Source organism: Moschus berezovskii, chromosome 21 (assembly GCF_049115385.1).
Source record: "Moschus berezovskii isolate FMDL1 chromosome 21, NW_MosBer_1.0, whole genome shotgun sequence".
Lineage (NCBI taxonomy): Eukaryota > Metazoa > Chordata > Mammalia > Artiodactyla > Moschidae > Moschus > Moschus berezovskii.
Genome location: NC_142480.1, coordinates 27811928 through 27835974, shown reverse-complemented (window position 1 = coordinate 27835974; position 24047 = coordinate 27811928). Strand labels below are relative to the sequence as shown.

At 40.2% G+C, this 24047-nt stretch overlaps 1 protein-coding gene across 1 annotated transcript in view; it reads left to right on the top strand.

The window, feature by feature from the left end:
• The window catches only part of NUBPL (NUBP iron-sulfur cluster assembly factor, mitochondrial), a 258493-nt gene extending 236212 nt beyond the window's left edge, over positions 1-22281 (top strand). Inside the window, exons 11-12 of the transcript XR_016035623.1 lie at positions 21069-21212; positions 21684-22281. The gene's annotated coding sequence lies outside the window, so the exon portion shown is untranslated. The remainder of the gene's footprint in view (positions 1-21068; positions 21213-21683) is intronic.
• The last annotated feature ends 1766 nt before the right edge of the window (positions 22282-24047 follow it).

The following is a 24047-nucleotide window of genomic DNA, read 5'->3' as shown; positions in this document are numbered from 1 at the left end:
CCTGACCTGCATACAGGTTTCTCAAAAGGCAGGTCAGGTGGTCTGGTATTCCCATCTCTTTCAGAATTTTCCACAGTTTATTGTGATCCACACAGTCAAAGGCTTTGGCATAGTCAATGAAGCAGAAATAGATGTTTTTCTGGAACTCTCTTGCTTTCTCCATGATCCAGCGGATGTTGGCCATTTGATCTCTGGTGCCTCTGCCTTTTCTAAAATCTGCTTGAACATCTGGGAGTTCACGGTTCACATATTGCTGAAGCCTGGCTTGGAGAATTTTGAGCATGACTTTACTAGCATGTGAGATGAGTGCAATTGTGCGGTAGTTTGAGCATTCTTTAGCATTCCCTTTCTTTGGGATTGGAATGAAGACTGATCTTTTCCAGTCCTGTGGCCACTGCTGAGTTTTCCAAATTTGCTGGCATATTGAGTGCAGCACTTTCACAGCATCATCTTTCAAGATTTGAAATAGCTCAACTGGAATTCCATCACCTCCACTAGCTTTGTTCGTAGTGATGCTTTCTAAGGCCCACTTGACTTCACATTCCAAGATGTCTGGCTCTAGGTCAGTGATCACGTTATTGTGACTATCTTGGTCGTGAAGATCTTTTTTGTACAGTTCTTCTGTGTATTCTTGCCACCTCTTCTTAATATCTTCTGCTTCTGTTAGGTCCATACCATTTCTGTCCTTTATCGAGCCCATCTTTGCATGAAATGTTCCCTTAGAATCTCTAATTTTCTTGAAGAGATCTCTTGTTATTCCTATTCTGTTGTTTTCCTCTGTTTCTTTGCATTGATCGCTGAGGAAGGCTTTCTTATCTCTCCTTGCTATTCTTTGGAACTCTGCATTCAGATGCTTATATCTTTCCTTTTCTCCTTTGCTTTTCGCTTCTCTTCTTTTCACAGCTATTTGTAAGGCCTCCTCAGACAGCCATTTTGCTTTTTTGCATTTCTTTTCCATGGGGATGGTCTTGGTCCCTGTCTCCTGTACAATGTCACGAACCTCCGTCCAGAGTTCATCAGGCACTCTTATCTGTCAGATCTAGTCCCTTAAATCTATTTCTCACTTCCACTGTATAATCATAAGGGATTTGATTTAGGTCATATCTGAATGGTCTAGTGGTTTTCCCTACTTTCTTCAATTTCAGTCTGAATTTGGCAATAAGGAGTTCATGATCTGAGCCACAGTCAGCTCCTGGTCCTGTTTTTGCTAACTGTATACAGCTTCTCCATCTTTGGCTGCAAAGAATATAATCAGTCTGATTTCGGTGTTGACCATCTGGTGATGTCCATGTGTAGAGTCTTCTCTTGTGTTGTTGGAAGAGGGTGTTTGCTATGACCAGTGCATTCTCTTGACAAAACTCTATTAGCCTTTGCCCTGCTTCATTCCGTGCTCCAAGGCCAAATTTGCCTGTTACTCCAGGTGTTTCTTGACCCCTACTTTTGCAAGATTAGAACTAACAATAGAAAGGTCTCACCAGACCCACTACAACAATATATGTCTTAAGATAACAAGATTAGTCAGAAGGTTCTTGTTACGGAGAAACATGTCCTCCAGCAATGTCAGTTGTTTCCGACTCTGTGCGACCCCTTAGTCGGCAGCCCACCAGGCTCCCCCGTCCCTGGGATTCTCCAGGCAAGAATACTGGACTGGGTTGCCATTTCCTTCTCCAATGCATGAAAGGGAAAAGTGAAAGTGAAGTCGCTCAGTCGTGTCCGACTCTTAGCAACCCCATGGACTGCAGCCCACCAGGCTCCTCCGCCCATGGGATTTTCCAGGCAAGAGTACTGGAGTGGGTCACCAGTGCCTTCTCTGACATTGTTATATAGACTAACCCAAAGCAATGCAGAAATAATGTTTATCCTTTTCTCCTCCTTGAGAGCCCCAGACCCCTTTCTCCTCCTCAGGGACCCTGGACTTCTTATCAACCTACCTCTACCTAGGAATTGACTCTCTCATTCCCCCAATCACTCCATCCCAGGGAAAGAAGAATGACTCATGGGCAGATTGCTTCCTATCTCTGTCTCTGATTTCAGCCAAATCCTGAGCTTTCTAGGGTAGGCTACTGGGAAGCCCAAAGCTGTCCACCTCTACCTTGGACATGGGTGAGCAAGTCCATCTAATTTAGAGGTAGGGAATTTGGTAACCCATAGTGGTAACATATCCTGTAATCCAGCTAATAGTTTTTTGTTTTTTAACTTTTATCTGAATTCTGTTTCTCTGCATTCCAAACAGGGGAATAATCTCCCTAAACAGACTCCTTGGAAACACTGAATACCTTTCTAGAATCCTATAAAGTTAAAATTGAAGAGTATATGGCGTTCAGATGAGACCACCACTCTATTTGAAGCACCTCTTGGTAAAAATTAAGTTCATTAATGGCCAGAAGTTTTTTTTAAGGGGAGAAAGGGAGTAGAGTTTTCAGAAATAGACATATATAGATATGATAACTTGATTTTCAACAAAAGTGCGAAGATAATTCAATGAGGAATAGATCATCTTTTCAGTTCATTTCTTTTTGCCAAGAAATGAACCTTGCCTTATACCTTACACATATATAAAAATTAAGTCAAAATGGATCATATACCGAAATGCAAAATCCAAAACTATGAAACTTCTAAAAGTAAAAGATGGGAGAAAAACCTTCATGATCTTGAGTTAAACTTGTTTAAATATAGCACAGAAAATCGCTATAAAACTGTAAAAGAAAAAGTCAAAAATTGTACTTCATAAAAATTAAAACAGCTATTTGAAATTAAAACAGTAGTTAAGGAAATTAAAAGGAAATTTACAGATTGGAAGAAAATATTTATACAAAATATCTGACAAAGAATTTGTATCTAAACTATATAAAGAACTCTTATAACCTGATAATAATAAGACAAAAAATCCAGTTTTAAAATGAGTAAATAATGGGACTGGAGTTATTTCTGCACTGATCTCCAGTAGCATATTGGTCACCTACTGAACCGGGGAGTTCCTCTTTCAGTATCCTATCATTTTGCCTTTTCATACTGTTCATGGGATTCTCAAGGCAAGAGTACTGAAGTTTGCATTCCCTTCCCCAGTGGACCACATTCTGTCAGACCTCTCCACCATGACCCGTCCGTCTTGGGTGGCCCCACACGGCATGGCTTAGTCTTATTGGGTTAGACAAGGCTGTGGTCCGTGTGATCAGATTGGCTAGTTTTCTATGATTATGGTTTCAGTGTGTCTGCCTTCTCGCAACACCTACCGTCTTACTTGGGTTTCTCTTACTTTGGACAAGGGGTATCTCCTCACGGCTGCCCCTCCTGACCTTGAACATGGAGTAGCTCCTCCCCACCCTCCTGTGCCCACACAGCCGCTGCTCCTTGGATGTGGGATTGCTCCTCTCAGCCGCCTCCCCTGACCTCAGGCATGGGGTAGCTCCTCTCAGCTGCTGCCCCTGACCTTGGGCGTTGGGTAGCTCGTCTCGGCTGCCCCTGACCTCAGGCATGTGGTAGCTTCTCTCGGCCACCACCCCTGACCTCAGAGGTGGGGTAGCTCCTCTAGGCTGCTTCTGCGCCATTGCAGCCTGGCACTCTTGGTTGCCCCTAACCTTGGGCAAGGGGTAGCTCCTCTCGGCCACGCCTCTGCGCAGCCCATTGCAGCCGATGCTACTGGAAATCAGTGGAGAAATAACTCCAGAAAGAATGAAGGGATGGAGCCAAAGCAAAAACAATACCCAGTTGTGGATGTGACTGGTGATAGAAGCAAGGTCCAATGCTGTAAAGAGCAATATTGCATAGGAACCTGGAATGTTAGGTCCATGCATCAAGGCAAATTGGAAGTGGTCAAACAGGAGATGGCAAGAGTGAACGTTGACATTCTAGGAATCAGTGAACTAAAATGGACTGGAAAGGGTGAATTTAACTCTGATGACCATTATGTCTACTACTGTGGGCAGGAATGCCTTAGAAGAAATGGAGTAGCCATCATGGTCAACAAAAGAGTCTGAAATGCAGTACTTGGATGCAATCTTAAAAATGACAGAATAATCTCTGTTCATTTCCAAGGCAAGCTATTCAATATCACGGTAATACAAGTCTATGCCAGTAACGCTGAAGAAGCCGAAGTTGAACGGTTCTGTGAAGACCTACAACACCTTCTAGAACTAACACCCAAAAAAGATGTCCTTTTCATTATAGGGAACTGGAATGCAAAAGTAGGAAGTCAAGAAACACCTAGAGTAACAGGCAAATTTGGCCTTGGAGCACGGAATGAAGCAGGGCAAAGGCTAGTAGAGTTTTGCCAAGAGAATGCACTGGTCATAGCAAACACCCTCTTCCAGCAACACAAGAGAAGACTGTACACGTGGACATCACCAGATGGTCAACACTGAAATCAGATTGATTATATTCTTTGCAGCCAAAGATGGAGAAGCTCTATACAGTAAACAAACACAAGACAGAAGCTGACTGTGGCTCAGATCATGAACTCCTTATTGCCAAATTCAGACTTAAACTGAAGAAAGTAGGGAAAACCACTAGACCATTCAGGTATGACCTAAATCAGATACCTAACAATTATACAGTGGAAGTGAGAAATAGATTTAAGCGACTAGATCTGATAGAGTACCTGATGAACTATGGATGGAGGTCTGTGACACTGGTATAGGAGACAGGGAGCAAGACCATCCCCAAGAAAAAGAAATGCAAAAAGGCAAAATGGCTGTCTGAGGAGGCCTTACAAATAGCTGTGAAAAGAAGAGAACCAAAAGCAAAGGAGAAAAGGGAAGATATACCCATGTGAATGCAGAGTTCCAAAGAATAGCAAGGAGAGATAAGAAAGCCTTCCTCAGTGATCAGTGCAAAGAAATAGAGGACAACAATAGAATGGGAAAGACTAGAGATCTCTTCAAGAAAATTAGAGATACCAAGGGAACATTTCATGCAAAGATGGGCTCAATAAAGGACAGAAATGGTATGTACCTAACAGAAGCAGAAAATATTAAGAAGAGGTGGCAAGAATACACAGAAAAACTGTACAAAAAAGATCTTCAAGACCCAGATATTCATGATGGTATGATCACTCACCTAAAGCCAGACACCCTGGAATGTGAAGTTAAGTGGGACTTAGGAAGTATCACTATGAACAAAGCTAGTGGAGATGATGGACCAGTTGAGCTTTTTCAAATCCTAAAAGATGATGCTGTGAAAATGCTGCACTTAATAGGCCAGCAAATTTGGAAAACTCAGCAGTGGCCACAGGACTGGAAAAGGTCAGTCTTCATTCCCATCCCTAAGAAAGGCAATACCAAAGAATGGTCAAACTATTGCACAGTTGCACTCACCTCACACGCTTGCAAAGTAATACTTAAAATTCTCCAAGCCAGGTTTCTCCAATAAGTGAACTGTGAACTTCCAGATGTTCAAGCTGGATTTAGAAAAGGCAGAGGAACGAGAGAGCAAATTGTCAATATCTGCTGGATCATCGAAAAAGCAAGAGAGTTCCAGAAAGACATCTATTTCTGCTTTATTGACTATGCTAAAGCCTTTGAGTATGTGCATCACAATAAACTGTGGAAAATTCTGAAAGAGATGGGAATACCAGACCATCTGACCTGCTTCCTGAGAAATCTGTATGCAGGTCAAGTAGCAACAGTTAGAACTGGACATGGAACAACAGACTGGTTCCAAATAGGAAAAGGAGTACATCAAGGCTGTACATTCTCACCATGCTTATTTAACTTATATGCAGAGTACATCATGGGAAATGCTGGGCTGGATGAAGCACAAGCTGGAATCAAGATTGCCGGGAGAAATATCAATAACCTCAGATATGCAGATGACACCACCCTTATGGCAGAAAGCAAAAAACTAAAGAGCCTCTTGATGAAAGTGAAAGAGAAGAGTGAAAAAGTTGGCTTAAAACTCAACATTCAGAAAAAAAAGATCATGGCATCTGGTCCCATCACTTCGTGGCAAATAGATCGAGAAACAGTGGAAACAGTGTCAGACTTTATTTTTCTGGGCTCCAAAATCACTGCAGATGCTGATTGCAGCCATGAAATTAAAAGATGCTTACTTGTTGGAAGAAAAGTTATGACTAACCTAGGCAGCATATTAAAAAGCAGAGGCATTACTTTGCCGACAAATGTCTGTCTAGTCAAAGCTATGGTTTTTCCAGTAGTTATGTATGGATGTGAGAGTTGGACTATAAAGAAAGCTGAGTGCTGAAGAATTGATGCTTTTGAACTATGGTGTTGGAGAAGACTCTTGAGAGTCTCTTGGGCTGCAAGATCAAACCAGTCCATCCTAAAGGAAATGAGTCCTGAATATTCATTGGAAGGACTTTGTTGACGCTGAAACTCCAGTACTTGGCCACCTGATGCGAAGAACTGACTCATTTGAAAAGACCCGGATGCTGAGAAAGATTGAAGGCAGGAGGATAAGGGGATGACAGAAGATGAGATGGTTGGATGGCATCACTGATGCCATCATCAATGGACATGAGTTTGAGTAAATTCCAGGATTTGGTGATGGACAGGGAGGCCTGGCCTGCTGCAGTCCATTGGGTCACAAAGAGTCGAACACGACTGAGCGACTGAACTGAACTGATTCCTAGCATCTTTATTTTTAATATCCAAATACTGATAAGAACTCAGATGTCCACCAAAAGGTGAATGGATAAACCAGATTGGCTGTAACTTGAACAGAGGAGCCTAGCTGGCTATAGTCCATGCTGTCACAGAGTCAGATGTGATCTACTACTAAACCACCAAACACCACTATGTAATCAGTTCAGTTCAGTTCAGTCTCTCAGTCATGTCCGACTCTTTGTGACCCCATGAATCACAGCACGCCAGGCCTCCCTGTCCATCACCAACTCCCGGAGTTCACTCAAACTCATGTCCATCGAGTCGGTGATGCCATCCAGCCATCTCATTCTCTGTCTAGAATACTTATTAGCAATAAAGTGAAATGAACTATTAAATCTTGAATTATTAAAATGAATTCTTTAATTATTAAATCTTAAAATAATGGTGCTAAATGAAAGAGTCAGACAAGGAAAGGCTACAACCTGTGTAATTTTATGTTTATACCATTCTAGGAAATGCATACCTACTAGACAGAGTAGATCAGTGGTTATCTGGACATGGGGCCTGGGAAAGAACGGGTATGGAGAGAGGAATAAATTAAAAAGCAAATGAAGAAGCTTTGGAAACTGATGGAATGTTCATTAAGTTGATTGTGGTGTATACCTAGGTCAAAACTCATCAACTGTAAATATGTTCGGTTTATTATGCATCAGTTATACTTCAAGAAGGTTATTAAGAAAAATGATGCATTCATGAGTTGCTTTCTGATTATACTTTCTAAAATAGTGTTTTTATAAGAAAATAACCCTTTTTAAATGACTGAAATGTATTTTCAAATCCATTTTTCAAAGTCTCATTTTTTTCTTAAACTAAAGATACCTTATTGAACAACTACATGAGCATTCTCTCTTCCTTGTGGTAGTCTGAATAACTGCTGATGTTTGGAGTTCAGATTGAAACTTGTAGGGTAATCAATTCAATTATTTGCTTTCTTTTCTTACTTCTGCCATGTCTGCTTATGTTATCTGAAGCAACAAATTGTTTTCACATTTAAAATTATTTACTTTGGTTTAAACTCTATTCATGGGGTCGCAGAGAGTCGGACACAACTGAATTGAACTGAACTGAGAGTATAGTATAGAATTTGGTCACAGTCCACTTTTCTAATAAACTGTTATTTAAGTAGCATTTAAACTTTCAGTTCGGAGAAGGCAATGGCAAGCCACTTCAGTACTCTTGCCTAGAAAATCCCATGGATGGAGGAGCCTGGTAGGCTGCAGTCCATGGGGTCGCTAAGGGTCAGACACGACTGAGCGACTTCACTTTCACTTTTCACTTTCACACATAGGAGAAGGAAATGGCAACCCACTCCAGTGTTCTTGCCTGGAGAATCCCAGGGACAGGGGAGCCTGGTGGGCTTCCGTCCATGGGGTCACACAGAGTCGGACATGACTGAAGTGACTTGGCAGCAGCAGCAGCAAACCTTCAGTTTAAAATGTAACAATGCTTTGAAAACCTTGTTAAACTCTAAAATTGGATGACCTATATAAATATTGATGTGCCATGTTTTCAACTTACTAATTGAAAATTAGCTGACTTTTACTCCCAGGAATGTCAGGTTTATAACAATAGATAACTTGATTAGTACATAAAGGGTGTTTAGTACAAAAACTATCCTTTAATTTAAAAAGAAGACAAAAAATGGTTATGTTTTTGAAGATTTTTTCAAATTAATTTCCTACTCTTTATTATTTTTAATCTTTTGTAGGTATTTTCAAGTTTGATAGTTATGAGTTCTTGTTTTAGCTCATCTGTACCCTGTGCCTTTGGTAATTTTAATACTGTAGGTTAGTTTGGACCTTCACAATAACATCAGTTATCTTTTACAAATTGAATGTATCAAGCAGTAATTATTTTTTTATTATTTAAATTGAAAAATAAAATAGGAACAATAAATTATGTTCAACTGTATCTGTTTCCAGCATTTAAAAAAACATTTTGTAGAATATGGGTATTGCAGCTTTTGAACTGTTGTTTAAACATTATTTCTCACACTGTGCCTAATGGATTTAATTATGGTTCACACACTTGTTCCTTTATCATCTCTTCAGATGGAGAACTATATAGATAATTGAAAACCACTATGAGAATGTGTTATTAGGCTATCTTTGCTGATGAGGGTATTTTCTAATTATGTTTTAAAGGTTCCTCGCAAATAAATTCTATTAAATACTGGCTTTCTGTTATAGTTCACTAATCTAGTTACTCACCTAGATCAAGTACAAAAGAAAGCCAATATATTGAAACTAAAGGGCCTTGTTGTGACTGGAAGCAAAGGTCAACAATAGTGATTAGTCTAAATCCATTTAACATTGAGAAGAACCGATCAAAAATATTTCTTCAACTCTTCTCCAGCCCATACTTGATCATAAGGAGCTTTTATTTTTCTTGAGGATACTAAACTATCACAAAGTATATGTTTAAATGAAGAAGAGCAAAACTCCAAGTATATTAATAGATTGAGGGAAATAGCCCAGAGAAAGAAGATCTGAAATCAGGTTTGTCGACTAAAATGATGCACAGCATGAGAGTCACGAGTTAGGTTTTATTTGGGGCAAAATGAAGACTGCAGCCCCAGAGACGGCACCTCAGATAGCTCTGAGAGACTGCTCCAAAGAGGTAGTGGGGGAAGGTCAATATGTAAGATTTTGGTGAAGGGGAAGTTCAGTGCTTACTTTACAAAAGGTTTTCTGCTAGTCTGTAGGAGCTGGGGCCACCATGAAGAGATTTAGTGCTCTTCTAGACATGAAGAGATGCAAGGATTGGGATCATGAACTCAGTTTCTGAAAATATCTAACTGAAGACCTGTTCCACAGTTTCCCTGAAGCACAAAGTGCCTTACTTTCCACCCTGAATTCCTCTCATGGTATTTGAAGGTTGGCAGCTGCAACAACACAGGGTTCAGTCTCTGTAGAGGCAGATGGCAAATGCCCTTGTTGTTTTTTAGTCGCTGGCAAATGCTCTTGGCAAGTGCCAATTTGTAGTTGACAGGTTTGAAGATTAGAGGGTTAAATAGGAGGAAATAATATGAGCAAAGAAATGGGTGTCAGTGGGTGTAAGGAATATGGTGTATATTGGCAATCTGTAGGAAAACTAACCCACTTTGAGATACAGTTTCGTATTTGGATGTAATGGGTAATAGGATAATAGGATGGAAAAAACTGATCCTATTACAGAGCGCCTTGAGTGACATGAAGTGCAGTGTGACCTTGATACAACAAGTAGTCATAAGACTTTAAAAATTATTATTTTTTATCTATAATACATGCTTTCCAGAAAAATTTAAAAAGTACAAAAAAGCATTCCATGAAAAATAATTCTCCCTTTTCATAGAGCCTAACAAACTGATTTCAAAATTTATGTGAAGAGAAAGATCAGAGAATAGCTAATAAACTCCTGGAGTAGAAAAATCAGCAGGAGGAGGAGGAGGGCAACTTGCCTTACCAGATATTGAGACTTACTATAAATTTATAGTAATTAAGACAGTTTGGAGTTAATATAGGGATAGAAAAATTGACAGCCTAGAAACATATGCATATTTGAATATTTGATTTATGACAAAATGAGTATTGCAGATCATTGGAGAAATATTGCTGAGACAGAAAAATAATTGGATCCCTACCTCATGCCATATAAAAATCAATTTTAAAAGTAAAACTTATAAAATTTTGAAGAAAATGCATGACTTTGTGATTCTAGGAGTGAAGAATCTCTTAAACGATAACCTTTCATTCAAAAGGTATTCATTATAAAAGAAAAGATAGATAAATTTGGCATTACGTTAAAATTAAAAATGTCTGTTCGGTAAAGGACATCATGTAGAAACTGAGATAAATCATAAGCTGAGAGACCATTTTGCAGCACCTGTAACTAGTTATTCATAAGAATTCAAGAACTCCTACAGATCAGTAAGAAAATAAGAAAGAATAGCTTAATTGAAAACTAGTCAATAGAAACAAAACAGGCATTTCACAGAAGAGAAAACATGAATGGCCCATAAACATGAGACACAACTCAGTCCCAGTAGTAATCAGAAAAATGCAAATCAAAACCAATGAGAGGTCATTTACACTTGCTGGATTGTAAAAAGTAGTTAAGTCTTAGAAACCAAGTGTGAGAAGGGACATATCTTAGACCCTAGTGGTAAAATGGTAAACAAGCATTTGCATAACACTTTGTTGTAATATTGCAGTCACATAAGCTACGACTCTGTTCTTGGTATTTCTTTGAGGATTTCTTACACATGTGCACCAAAAGATAGAATGTTCATGGCAGCACTGCTCAGGGTAGCAAAAATCTGCATATAACCCAAATGTCTGGCAACAGAAAAGTGGATAAATTCATTGTATGGTCACACAGTAGAATATTCTGCAGCAGTGATTATGAATGAACTGCAGCTCCTTTTTAAAAAATGGATGGATCTTAGAAATGTAATGTGCAAACGGGGCAAGTTACAAAGACTATTTACAATATGGAGATCCTATTTCAGCAATGTCTTTGCAAAGACTATTTATAGCAATGCTATCTTACAGAGTTCAAAAATAAGCAAAGCCAACTAATTATCATTTAGCCATATAAACAAATATGATAACATTTTCTTTAAAACCTATAGGAATCATAAACATTAAAATCAGGTAAAAAGTACTTCTAGGGTGAGAGACAGAGGGGTGAGAGATGAAAAGAACACAAACGTAAACACATTGTTGGTAAACTGTTTTTTGATTTGGGAGGATGGGTGGGGTCATGGATATTGTCTTGTTGCTTAACTCACTTGTATGTATTCTTTTGTGTGTATGAAATGTGACCTTAAAAATATAATTTGGAGAAAAAAATGCATTTCCTCCTTCTACTCAGTGAACCACCCATTTCCCTTCCACAGAGACTTGTTAAATAAATCGTGGAGCATTCATATAGTGGAGTATAATGCAGCCATTGAAAGAGAATAAAGAGCCTTCATATGTTCTGAAATGCAATGATCCCCAGGTTTGGGGGCTTAAAGAAAAAAGTGTATGTGGAGCTACAGTCTGCGTTAAAACATACACACACGCATATGTATATGCCAGTTACCTCAGTAAGATTACTAAGAAACTGGCTCTCATAAGTTCCTGACTCTTGAAGTGACTTAAATGGTAGCCATATTTTTAAAAAGTTGATTCAGCCATATGTTGGAAATGAGGCGACTGTGGAAAAATAGGGAGACCAGCTGGAAAACCATCACAGTAATACCACCCTGAGGGAACCAAGGCTGCAAAAGTATGATGGAAGAGCATGGGGAAGTGAAATGTGTATTTTGGTGCAGTGAATGATTTAGCACAGCATCCTGCCAAGTTGCTGTTGCCAAAACCCAGCAGTCTAAAAAGTCACGTGAAACTTCATTTTTAATCTGTTGAATTCAGTTTGTTTTATTATCCTATTTATGACCTGTGGAATTCAGCCACAGCCCAAATAAATGGTCTTCAGGTTTTGTGGAATCTCCTTTTTTCATTAAAGCCACAAAGGAAGAAATCGCTGCAGAATATGAAATTCTTCCTGATTTACTCTAAATAAAATATTTTGATCTCTCATCCTGAGAAGGACTTAATTGACAAGTCTATGGTGAGATTATACAAATGTGTGCTTACTAATGTGCCCTATGTAGCAATGGCAAAAATACCCTCCTAACTGGATATTCTAAGAAGTGCTTTGAAGGCAGAATGTACTCTTAATACCTGTAGTTAAATTCAATGAAAATGTTATAAACATTTCAGCTGGTTTTCTTCTACCCAGCTGCATTATGATACGAATTTCTTCATATGTATCCACAGTTATGAATTGTTGATTTTTCTTAAATGTCTCATCAATCATTGGCATGCCCGTATTTTTACTCATTTCCAGTGGAATCTGCTGGCAAGCTAAAATAAAATAGTCCTATACACTTTTTCTTCGTTTCTTCTCATGCTTCTTTTCTTCTGCTCTTACCATCATCACTCTTCCCACAGCTGCTCTTTTAGTCAAAATGAAGCTGGGAGTTAGTTGTGTGCAGGCATACTGATTGTTGTGTTGTGTGTGTGACTCTCTGCTGTCCTGTTTTTCCTGAACCTCAGATGGAGTCATCACTCTCAGCCCTACAAATCAATTACTACTTGTTGAAGTACCTGAGTCTTTGAACATCTGTTGTCCTTTACATCATCGATGGGACTCAAAAGACATCCAATTGAAGGTTTTTCTCTCATACCACAGGGATTTTCTAAAACTTGTGTTATTTCCTGTGGCCCAGAGATTGTTTCATTTTCCTGCAAGAGGAGGAAAAAAGGGATCTAAGTGCTTCCTGTGATTGCATAAAGTTTATTTTTGGAACAAAATTCTGTTTTTTTTTTTTTTTAATTACATCCAGTTTTCCTTGCTGAAGAATTTATAGGGAATGTTGGGTGATGTTTGCTCCTTTTTTGCACCAAGGAAGTGTTTCTTTCTACTGATTAGAAAGTTTTAAAATAAATATCCTGTGACTCTCTAGTTCAAATGTTTTATGGAGGGAAAAAGCATTGCTCTGAAAAAAACATCTATCTCCTTATTCTTTGGTTAGTGTTCAGACTATTGCTCGAAACAGTCAACATTATTTAGTTTCCCTCTGCACTAAACAATTTTTATAAATAGTATACATAAAATCACCAATAAACAAAAATGTCAAAACCTTTTATTGGTTTATGTCTTTTTATGGTGAGGAGAGAATTTTTACTGTCTTGAATTAGTAAGTAATTGTTTTCTGTAGAATCGGAGATTTCTTATCCTTTCTAGGGAGGAATTTTCTATAAACAAGCTTTTTATATTTATCTAAAACTTCCAATTAATTACATTTTACAATAAATATTAAAAAATGAAGATTCATAATAATCACTTCCTATTAGTAAAGAATAGGACACAAGAGCTATTTAGTCAAGTTGCTTTTTAATAAATGAAACATTGAAAAAGAATAGGAAAATATGCCATCTAAGACTTTAGGCTGGAACCTGTATAACCCACTTTCATTTTTGAATGATGGTTTTATTGCCATGCTTTTTAGAATACCACTTTAGTGTTCTGATTTTTTAGAAACAAGTATGTATGTGACTTGCTTGCACATTTTCTGAGACCATATTTTCCAAATGCAGAATAGGTACTACCACCTCAGTTTTGGTTTCACTTCACAACTCTGTTAATAAAAATCCTTGTTAAAAGCTAATTTCCCTTGACAATTCCTCACAGCCCTAACATGTTACTATTTTAAGCAATGAATGAAAGTGGTATCAATTCCCATGTAAATAAGAACATTAGTCACCATCTCCAAAACTGGTTTGAGGAAGAGGGAGAAGGTAGATTTCCTAATGAAATGAGAGACCAAATTGTCAGTTTATCCGTGTGGGAAATTACCTTACAAATATGAATTTCTTCCCCTCTATTTTTCCATTTATTGGGTAAACCTGTAAGGTACCCATTTTCTTGGCTAGAAGAAATAGGTTTAGAAAGTTCAGTGAATTTGTCTAAGACTGTTAGAGAAAAATATACCCAAAGAATTTCAGGAATCATTATAGGCATTTATTAGCTGGAACAGTCCATGATATTAAGTGGATATCAACTGATGGGGATAAGATTCTACTCACATTACCCTATATTAGAATTTCTTTGCTTTACTCTCTGGAGTAGTGGGTGTGAACTTGAAGGGAAATTGTAATTCAAATAGCTATACCAGATAGAATAACCATAAGTGGCATTCTTGTTGAATGAAATATTAATCAAGAATGTAATTTTGATTCATTTCTTTTATTCATTTACTATTTGACTCGTCTGAAAGAGTTTTATTTTATAGCTTTAAAGAAATATTTGCGCTCTTCCAACTTCATTGCTCTGTTCTTGTTTTTAAGTAAGTACTGGGAGAAGCCTTCAAGAGAGGCTGGCATCTGGGAGGAATAAGGAGTTTGCTTCTTGATTTGCCCACTGTGGAGGGTAGTAGGGAGGAAGTGTGGAGTGCTTGAAGTGCTTTAGTTTGGTAGGCCATCTGGTCATCAGGAAAATGCTGTGTTTTCAATTTCACAGTGAATGAGGAGTTTATTAAAGAGGAGAGCTTTTAGTTAAAGCAAGGAATCATATTTTGTGTCTGCCACTAAGAGCTTCAGCTTGTTTAATTGTGAAAAGAAGGGTCACATGTGGACAATTCTGCCCATCAGTATGACTCTATAATGATGCTTTTGTTTCTATTACTGGTGAGAATTTGAAGACAGTGGTCTGGAAAGATGAGCAAATGTGCAAAGGTATACACCTGGAATAGACTTATTCCAATCCCATAAGGTCTCTCCCCACCTCCATACACTCTTTATGAAGGGAAGAAAATGAGCCAATAGGGTGAGTTTTTCTTAGGCCAAAGAAAGAAATCAGAGCTTAAAGTTTATTGCCAAAGTGTCTGGTCTAGGTATCATTTGAAAATCTATGAATCAAGTTTAATTTATCAACATCCATCCACTCTTCTACTTATTGAACTACTTTATGTTTTAAAAGTTAAAACCAGGCTCATGTTTTATTTACTTTTTAAATAAAGCATTAAGTTCAAGAGAGGCTGTAGGGGGAAGATCAAGAATATGAAAAGAAATCAATGCAGAAAGCATGTCTTTGCACTAAACATTGAGATTGAAAGTCTGGCAATGGGCAGTGGCCCACAGAAAATGAAGAGCTTGGAGGTGAGTCCACCTGTTGCCACCTGTTGTCATCTTTACAAGTAATTAATACGGTTCTCTGAAGTTACCTGAATTAAGCCTTGAAAGCTCAAATCCCGGGATGCGATTTAGACCGAGCAACCTAAAAGTTTTTAAAGGATTTGTAGAACCTGCAGTCCCATAGGAAAGTGCAGTTTGTTTCATTCAACGTACAGCTAATCACTGTGAATAGGAAGAAATTTTCCTGACCTTTGAAAGAGACTATTGCCCAGAGGGTCTTTGGTTTATTAGGAGTGTCTGTTGAGATGAGAATTCTTTTTGGCTTCATTTGAAGGTGCCAGTGGCAGCCCACTGTAGTACTCTTGCCTGGAAAATCCCATGGATGGAGGAGCCTGGTAGGCTGTAGTCCATGGGGTTGCTAAGAGGTGGACACGACTGAGCGACTTCACTTTCACTTTTCACTTAAATGCATTGGAGAGGAAATGGCAACCCACTCCAGTGTTCTTGCCTGGAAAATCCCAGGGACAGCTGAGCCTGGTAGGCTGCCATCTGTGGGATCGCACAGAGTTGGAAACGACTGAAGCGACTTAGCAGTAGTGTGGAAAGAGGAGGAGGAAAGTAAGGAGTGGGTTGCCCTTCCAAGAAGGGCAAGAAGAATGAAATGTGCAAAGACTTGAAGGTTGAGAATTTAGTTGGGATCCAGACTACAGATTAGAAGGTCAGTGTGGCTGAGGCTGCGCTGGGCTGGGGCTGAGCATAGGTGAGCTAGGAAGGGGCGAAGGGCCAGGTTGTGAAGGGCTCCCTTCCACTTGAAGGAGCTGGACTTGCCCTACTGGAGATAAGGAGCCATTAAATGTGAGCTGTCAGGTCTGCCGGCCTGCTTGCTCGCAGTCTTCTTTCCATTCTCCCACACTCAGTGAGTGTACTGCTTCAGTGTGCATGTGCAGACAGCCCGACAAGCCCCTGAACCTCAAAACCTTTTCCAGTTTTCACATTCTCTGCCCCGACTCCTCTAACTTTGTTCTGTTCAGTCTGCTCTGCATCTGAAATCTGAAACTCCCCTAATGTGAGTTTAGTTATTTACCATTCTTCCTTGTTCCCACACTGTGTTAACCTTTAGTGAACTTTGCAGGACTTCTGATGGTTTGCTGTCCCGTCACCCAGCCCTTCCCGTCTCTCCAGATTTATCTTTTGTATCAGTCAGGGTTCCCTAGAAAAACAGAAGTAATAGGGTAGCAACCAATATATAGGATAATTGAACAGCAGCATTCTCTCTCTTGATATGCAGAGAGAGGGGTTTTGAGGAACTGGCTCAAGAGATGGTGGAGGTTGGCAAATGCAAAATCTTCAGGGTAGGCTAGTAGGCTGGAGACGCAAGGAAAACTGATGTTGGAGTTCAGAGTCTGTCTGTTGGCAGAATTCCTTCTTGCTTGGGGGAAGTCAGTCTTTTGTGCTGTTAAGGTCTTCAGTTGATTGAATAAGGTCCACCCACCCATGTAATGGAGGGCAATCTACTTTACTCAAAGTTTACTGATTTAAATGTTAGTCTCATCTGAAACGCCCTTACCGAAACATACAGAATAATGTTTGACCAAATATATGGGCACTGTGGCTCAGCCAAGGTAAAACAGAAACATCATCACATCTTCCTTTCTTCTCCAATCTAGACTCACACAGTAAACGGTTCATTTGCTTCTCCCTCACTCCCTTATTTTGTGTTATCACTGTATGCTACTTTGTTCTTGCCAGAGCTCTTATGACCTCTGCTGTTGACTTCCTCTCCTCCTGAAACTGCTCAGCACTGTAGAAAACCACACACTCAAGTGTAAGACTGCTGCAACTAATATGTGGTTTCCAGCTTTAATGGGGTCCTCGGGGCTCCTGGGTGCTGCTTGTATGTCCTTGGTCAACACCCTTTCCATTCCCATAGAGGCTATTTCAGATGTCTGCAGTTCTGGGGAGACTCTTATTCATCCCAGTCTCTCTTCCTCGTTAGAGGAGCTTACCTGTTACAACGCGGTGGAATCGTGTGTGTTGAGCATGAACCACCTCAAATTGCGGCTCTGCTCCCTGTCCGAATCATCTGAACGATCTTGGCTTGCCCACATTAAGAGATTACTGAGAGCAGACAAAAGCCCAGCAGGCATTCACACTTTGTCTTCAGAATTCATCCAGAGCAACTCTGTCTCTTCTCTTTTGACTTTCCTGGCACCTTGATTCCTTGCCCCACACCTCCATTCTCTAACTCCCATTTTCCAGTTTGTGTCTTTGTTGTTGTTCAGTAACTCAGTCGTGTCCAACTCTTTGCAACCCTGTAGACTGCAGTACTCCAGGCTTCTCTGTCCTTCTCTATCTGCCCGAGTTCACTCAAACTCATGTCCATTGAGTCAGTGATGCCATCCAACCATCTCATCCTCAGCCATCCCTTTCTCCTGCCCTCAATCTTTCCCAGCATCAGGGTCTTTTGCAGTGAATCGTCTCTTCGCATCAGGTGGCCAAAGTATTGGAGTTTCAACTTCAGCATCCATCCTTCCAATGAATATTCAGGGTTGATTTCCGTTAGGATTGACTTATTTGATTAACAAGTGGCTTAGTTTGAATGCAGCTTGCCAGCTTTGACCTTCATGCTTCTCAAGGTCACATGCTGTGTGGAATGCTCTACTCAGGGAGGAGAGAAGTGGCAGTGGCGAGAGAGACTTACGTTCAGTTCCTGTACCTGTGGCTCAGCCAGACAACATGTTACTTGGAACTGCAGAGTCCCTCCGGATTTTGGTGGCTCCACATTTTCAACATGACACCCTATAGTTCTCACTACGAGTCTCTCTGCAGACAGCCAATGCTTGCTGCAATTATCAATTCCCAAAGGGACTTCCTGACATCTTCTGGTTTATCAGTATACCAAGAAGCTGTTGGAAAAAAAGTATTTCAGTAAGTTCTGGTCTCTGTGGAGAGGACATCTAGTTTGGCTGTCCTTCAGACTCACATATTCCACCCTTATAGGCCAGAAATAGCTCACTACCTAGGACTCTTTGAAGGACAGAGATCATTCACCTCCTCCTGACTTCCCTTGCCTCCTCCATGGTGGTCCACTCCATTTTTCAACTTGGTTTGCCTGCTAAATATCCACCTCAACTCCTGCTTCTGATCTAGTAACTCAGGGTGGTAAATCAAATGGAACTTAGAAGTGGTAGGACATGGTGTCTGGATGTGGTTGGGCAGATATACCAGTCATGGAGACATGACAGTGGAAATGAGGAGTAGGGTGTTTTAGGAGGAGGAGGAGAACTGGCTTTGACCATGTTAAATTTCAGATGCCTGTGGAACACGTGATCCTTGTGACATCTTGACGGGTTTTTATTAGGCCTTGATTATACAGCCTGACTTGCACCCTTCCCTTGAGGCCATGTAAGTTCATGTTTCATCTTATAGTTGCTAAAAGAAAAGAAACAATACTGATCACCTAGTCCCCATCATTTAATCAAGGAGGGATTTATTATGTGTAACTGAAAAGACCCTGTTAAAACAGGAGTTACATACACACAGCAGAGACAGATCCAAGCTTGTGGCAGTGCCAGCCCTCAGTCTCTGTCCTAGTCTCATCATCTTTGCCCAGCTGTTGGTGGTCTGAGGTTCATCCCTGAGGAAAAGATTCCGATGCTAGTGAGCCAGTAGTGAAGTACTGGAATGCATGTTTTTAAAAAAGTACTAATTGCCACAATGGAGTATTAATCAGCCATTAAAAAGAATGCATTTGAATCAGTTCTAATGAGGTGGATGAAACTAGAGCCTATTATACAGAGTGAAGTAAGCCAGAAAGAAAAACATCAATACTGTATACTAACGCATGTATATGGAATTTAGAAAGATGCAAACGATAACCCTGTATACGAGACAGCAAAAGAAACACAGATGTGTAGAACAGTCTTTGGGACTCTGTGGGAGAGGGTGAGGGTGGGATGGTTTGGGAGAATGGCATTGAAACATGTATGTTGTCATATGTGAAACGAATCGCCAGTTCAGGGTCGATGCATGTTACAGGATGCTCGGGGCTGGTGTGCGGGGATGACCCAGAGGGAGGATAAGGGGAGGAGGGAGGTGGGAGGGGGGTTTGGGAGGGGGAACTCATGTACACCTGGGGCGGATTCATGTCAATGTATGGCAAAACCAACCAATATAATATTGTAAAATAATTAGCCTCCAATAAAAATAAAAATAAAAAATATTAATTGGAACATGATTGCTTTACAGCGTTGTGTTAGTTTCTTCTGTACAGCAGTGTGAATCAGCTATATGTATATACATATCCCCTTCCTCTTGAGCCTCCCTCCCATCCCCCTACCCCCGCTGCCCGGAATATACCTTTATAGTTACTGACCACTCATTTTATTCTTTGGGTCAAGTGCAGAGTTTCTGCAGAACTATTAAGTAAGGTTTCTCCAAAGACCTCTGTTTCTTCATCAGTTAACCTGAGCAATTAATAAAATTGCTCCTTCAGATGCTAGCCGGCAAAGTGGAGAGCAGCAGTGAGGGCAGCGCCTAACGGTCCTGCAGGCATCTGGAAGGGTCAGAATTATCATCTGCTATTTGCAGTATTGGTTGGCATCAGAAACAGGCATGGAAGAAAACGTGCTGGTGTGTCTCCCAAGTCTATCTCTATAGACGGGGAAACTGGCTCATTTCCCATGTAAAGGCCTACTATTGAAAGGCCATTAATGAATCGATGATGGCAGGTGCCATGCGTGTGTGTTTGTGTGTGTGTGAGGACATTGCAGACCTCTTTACCATTAGAATGACAGTGACAGGAAGGCAGCTCTGTGTCCAACCTGGAGCTCAGAAAGGTGGCTGGGCTTCAGATAGAGTTTGGGGGTCATTACATGCTGGTGGAGGTTGGAGCATTTTTTTTTAATCAGGTAATTTTTTATTCTTCAACTCCAAATTCCTTCATTTCAATATTAGAAATTTATATTCTCCTTAACTGTGCAGAGATTCAGTAGGCATGTGATGCTTTAAAATAAGGAGTATTGAGATATTTTTCCATTATTACAATTGTGAATAACAACTGCTATAAGGTATATGTGTGTTAATCATTCGGTTGTGTCAGACTCTTTGCAGTCCCATGGACTGTAGCCCACCAAGCTCCTCTATCCGTGGAATTCTGTAGGCAAGGATACTGGAGTGGGTTGCCATTCCCTTCTCCAGAGGATCTTCCCCACCCAGGGATCAAACCCAGGTCTCCTGCATTGAGGAGGATTCTTTACCGTCTGAGCTACTAGAGAGCTATAGGGTATAAATAAGTATAAATAACCTTTTTAAGTGGAAAAATAATGGGAACACTGAAATTTTTAGAGAAATTTTTAAAACTATTTTTGTTAATTTCAGAAAGATTGGCGAGGTTTCTGAATGTTTTACAACAAGGAAATCCTTGAAGAGTTTGTAGTCACCAAAAACAGAGTCAATAGAATACATAGAAAAATGGTCAAGTCCATTGTTCTACTTTTTAAGTACGAAGGTAAATCTAAAGGTGCAACCAAGTACAGAATTACAGAGAACTACATGAATGAACAAATGGATGGATGAAAGTATGAATCAGTATCACCTTCAGTTCAGTTCAGTTGCTCAGTCGTGTCCGACTCTTTGCGATCCCATGAATCACAGCACACCAGGCCTCCCTGTCCATCACCAACTCCCAGAGTTCACTCAAACTCATGTCCATCGAGTCAGTGATGCCATCCAGCCATCTCATTCTCTGTCATCCCCTTCTCCTCCCACCCCCAATCCTTCCCAGCATCAGAGTCTTTTCCAGTGAGTCAACTCATCGCATGAGGTGGCCAAAGTATTGGAGTTTCAGCTTTAGCATCAGTCCTTCCAATGAACACCCAGGATTGATTTCCCCCAGAATGGACTGGTTGGATCTCCTTGCACCTTAAGGGTAAGTTAAACTCTTTGGGATGTTCCTTATCTTTCTCAGCCTGCTGCTGCTGCTGCTAAGTCACTTCAGTCGTGTCTGACTCTGTGCGACCCCATAGACGGCAGCCCACCAGGCTCCCCCGTCCCTGGGATTCTCCAGGAAAGAACACTGGAGTGGGTTGCCATTTCCTTCTCCAGTGCATGAAAGTGAAAAGTGAAAGTGAAGTCGCTCAGTTGTGTCCGACTCCTAGCGACCCCATGGACTGCAGCCTACCAGGTTCTTCCATCCGTGAGATTTTCCAGGCAAGAGAAATAAATGGATGGTGATGCTTTAGTGCCCCAGAGTCTTTCATTACTTCTAATCCCAAAGTAAAAGATGATAGTTCCAATATGACTATTAATTCATTAGTTAACTTGCATTATTTTGTCAAGTGCCACCGAGGAATTGCTGTCAGTCACTCAGTTTTCTTTTTTTTTTTCCTCTGATGTACAGAGCTGCTCTAGGTATGATAGGCTTCTCATCAGATTATACTGATCTGCAAGAGAACTGGTGTCCTGGGGCCAGGAGACCAGACTTCAAGGTTGGTGACAGTAGATCTTACATTGGTAAAACCAAATGTGTTTTGCTGGGAATATTGATAAAACCATGCATTTTACTGAGGGCTATTCACACTGATAGATGGTCAGATACAAGAAGCAAAATAAATATGGCTGATCCTGGCATTGCTGCCTCTGACACGTTTTTTATTACTTTAATATTTTTCTATACAGTCTGCAGGTGTGATGCCTGCAGGATAGTTGCCAGGCTGACAATTTTCCTATGCCTCCCAGAATTACACTCATTAGTTTTATGTATTAATTCTTAAAGGGAAAGATATTTTTCTGTATGAAGATGTGGTGCTTCAACTTGATGATGTGACTGCTGCTTTCTAAATACAGTAGTTTAGCATATGCAGATGATACCACTCTAGTGGCAGAAAGCAAAGAGGACCTAAAGAACTTCTTAATGAGAGTGAAAGAGAAAAGTGGAAAAGCTGGCTTAAAACTCAACATTCAAAAAACTAAGATCATGGCATCCGGTCCCATTACTTCATGGCAAACAGAAGAGGAAAAAATGGAAATAGTGACAGATTTTATTTTCTTGGACTCCAAAATCACTGCAGACGGCAACTGCAGCCAAGGAATTAAAAGACGCTTACTCCTTGGAAGGAAAGCCATGACAAATCTAGACAGCATATTAAAAAGCAGAGACATCACTTTGCCAACAAAGGTCTGTATAGTCAAAGGTATGGTTTTTCCAGTAGTCATGTATGGTTGTGAAAGTTGGACCATAAAGAAGGTTGAGCCCTGAAAATTGATGTTTTCAAATTGTGGTGCTGGAGAAAACTCTTGAGAATCCCTTGGACAGCAATGGAATCAAACCAATCAATCTTAAAGGAAATCAACCCTGAATATTCACTGGAAGGACTGATTCTGAAGCTGAAGCTCCAATAGTTTGGCCACTTAATGAGACCAGCTGACTATTAGAAAAGAGCCTGATACTGGCAAAGATTGAGGGCAGGAGGCGAAGGGGCAGCAGAAGATAAGATGATTGGATGGCATCCCCGACTCGATGGACATGAGTTTGAGCAAGCTCTGGAGATAGTGAAGGACAGAGAAACCTGGTGTGCTGTAGTCCATAGGGTTGCAAAGAGTCGGACATGACTTAGCAACTGAACAAGAAAGCAAAATATGCAGATAAATTGAAATTTGGAATTATTGAAATCTTCCTAAATCAAAATTTGTATAATTCTCTGCCTTAATAAACTATATTCAGTATAGCCCTTTTATCTTCTATATTTTATCTTGCTTCAGGACATAAAGGATCATTTATACTTCTATTATAGAACTATACATGTATATATACATACACGGAGGGAGAAAGTCATTTACGTCTCTTTATCTTCAGGTTCTAGCCCCAGAATTGCATTTGAAACAGTAGCTAAAATCCTTTTTAGTCCAGTGTTTTCTTCTGGTTGTCCCTTAATCCAAGGGCTCACTGAGCACTGCCCCAAATTCAGTTTCACTGGAAATTTAGTTATTTGAGGTTTTAAAATCAATGTTGATCCTTTTTTTCCAATTTCAACTGGAAATCATACATTTTAATAAGATATGCTTATGTTGCTGACTAAGCCAAGCAAATAATTATCTCCTGAGTTCTACAAAGCAAGCATTTTTAAGCAAAATCCTAAGTTAGATTACTTGAGATTTGAATTTATCTGCCGGTTGAATGCTATGATCATTTCCATCTTTCTTCTAAGTCTTCATTCATTGTTCAGGCAATGAATATTTATTGAGTGTCTACAACCTGTCAGACAGCATTTGAGATGCTGGGGAACACATGGATAACAACCCACAATCTTGCTTTCAGTGTACTTATAATGCTAGTGGGATTTCAGGCAGGGATTCTCTCTTCAGCATCACTGGCTGATAAAATCAAGACTGGATTTCAAGTTCGTTGTTCTCTCAGTCAATAAAATAAAAGCAAAATTTTAGCAGCCTTCCTGAAAAATTCAAGCTATCTGGGTGAAAGTTCGTAGGAGACTTTAACAGTTGACAGTATGAGATGAGTGGTTTTCAATTTTCTAGCGTGTCTAGAATTGTTGGTTCGGTTCAGTTCAGTTCAGTCGCCCAGTTGTGTCCGACTCTTTGCGACCCCATGAACCGCAGCACACCAGGCCTCCTTGTCCATCACCAGCTCCCAGAGTCCACCCAAACCCATGTCCATTGAGTCGGTGATGCTTGCTGGGCCCCACCCGCAAGATTCTGATGCAGTAGGTCTGGAGTTGGAGGGAGTGGATTGGTTTGCATTTCTAAG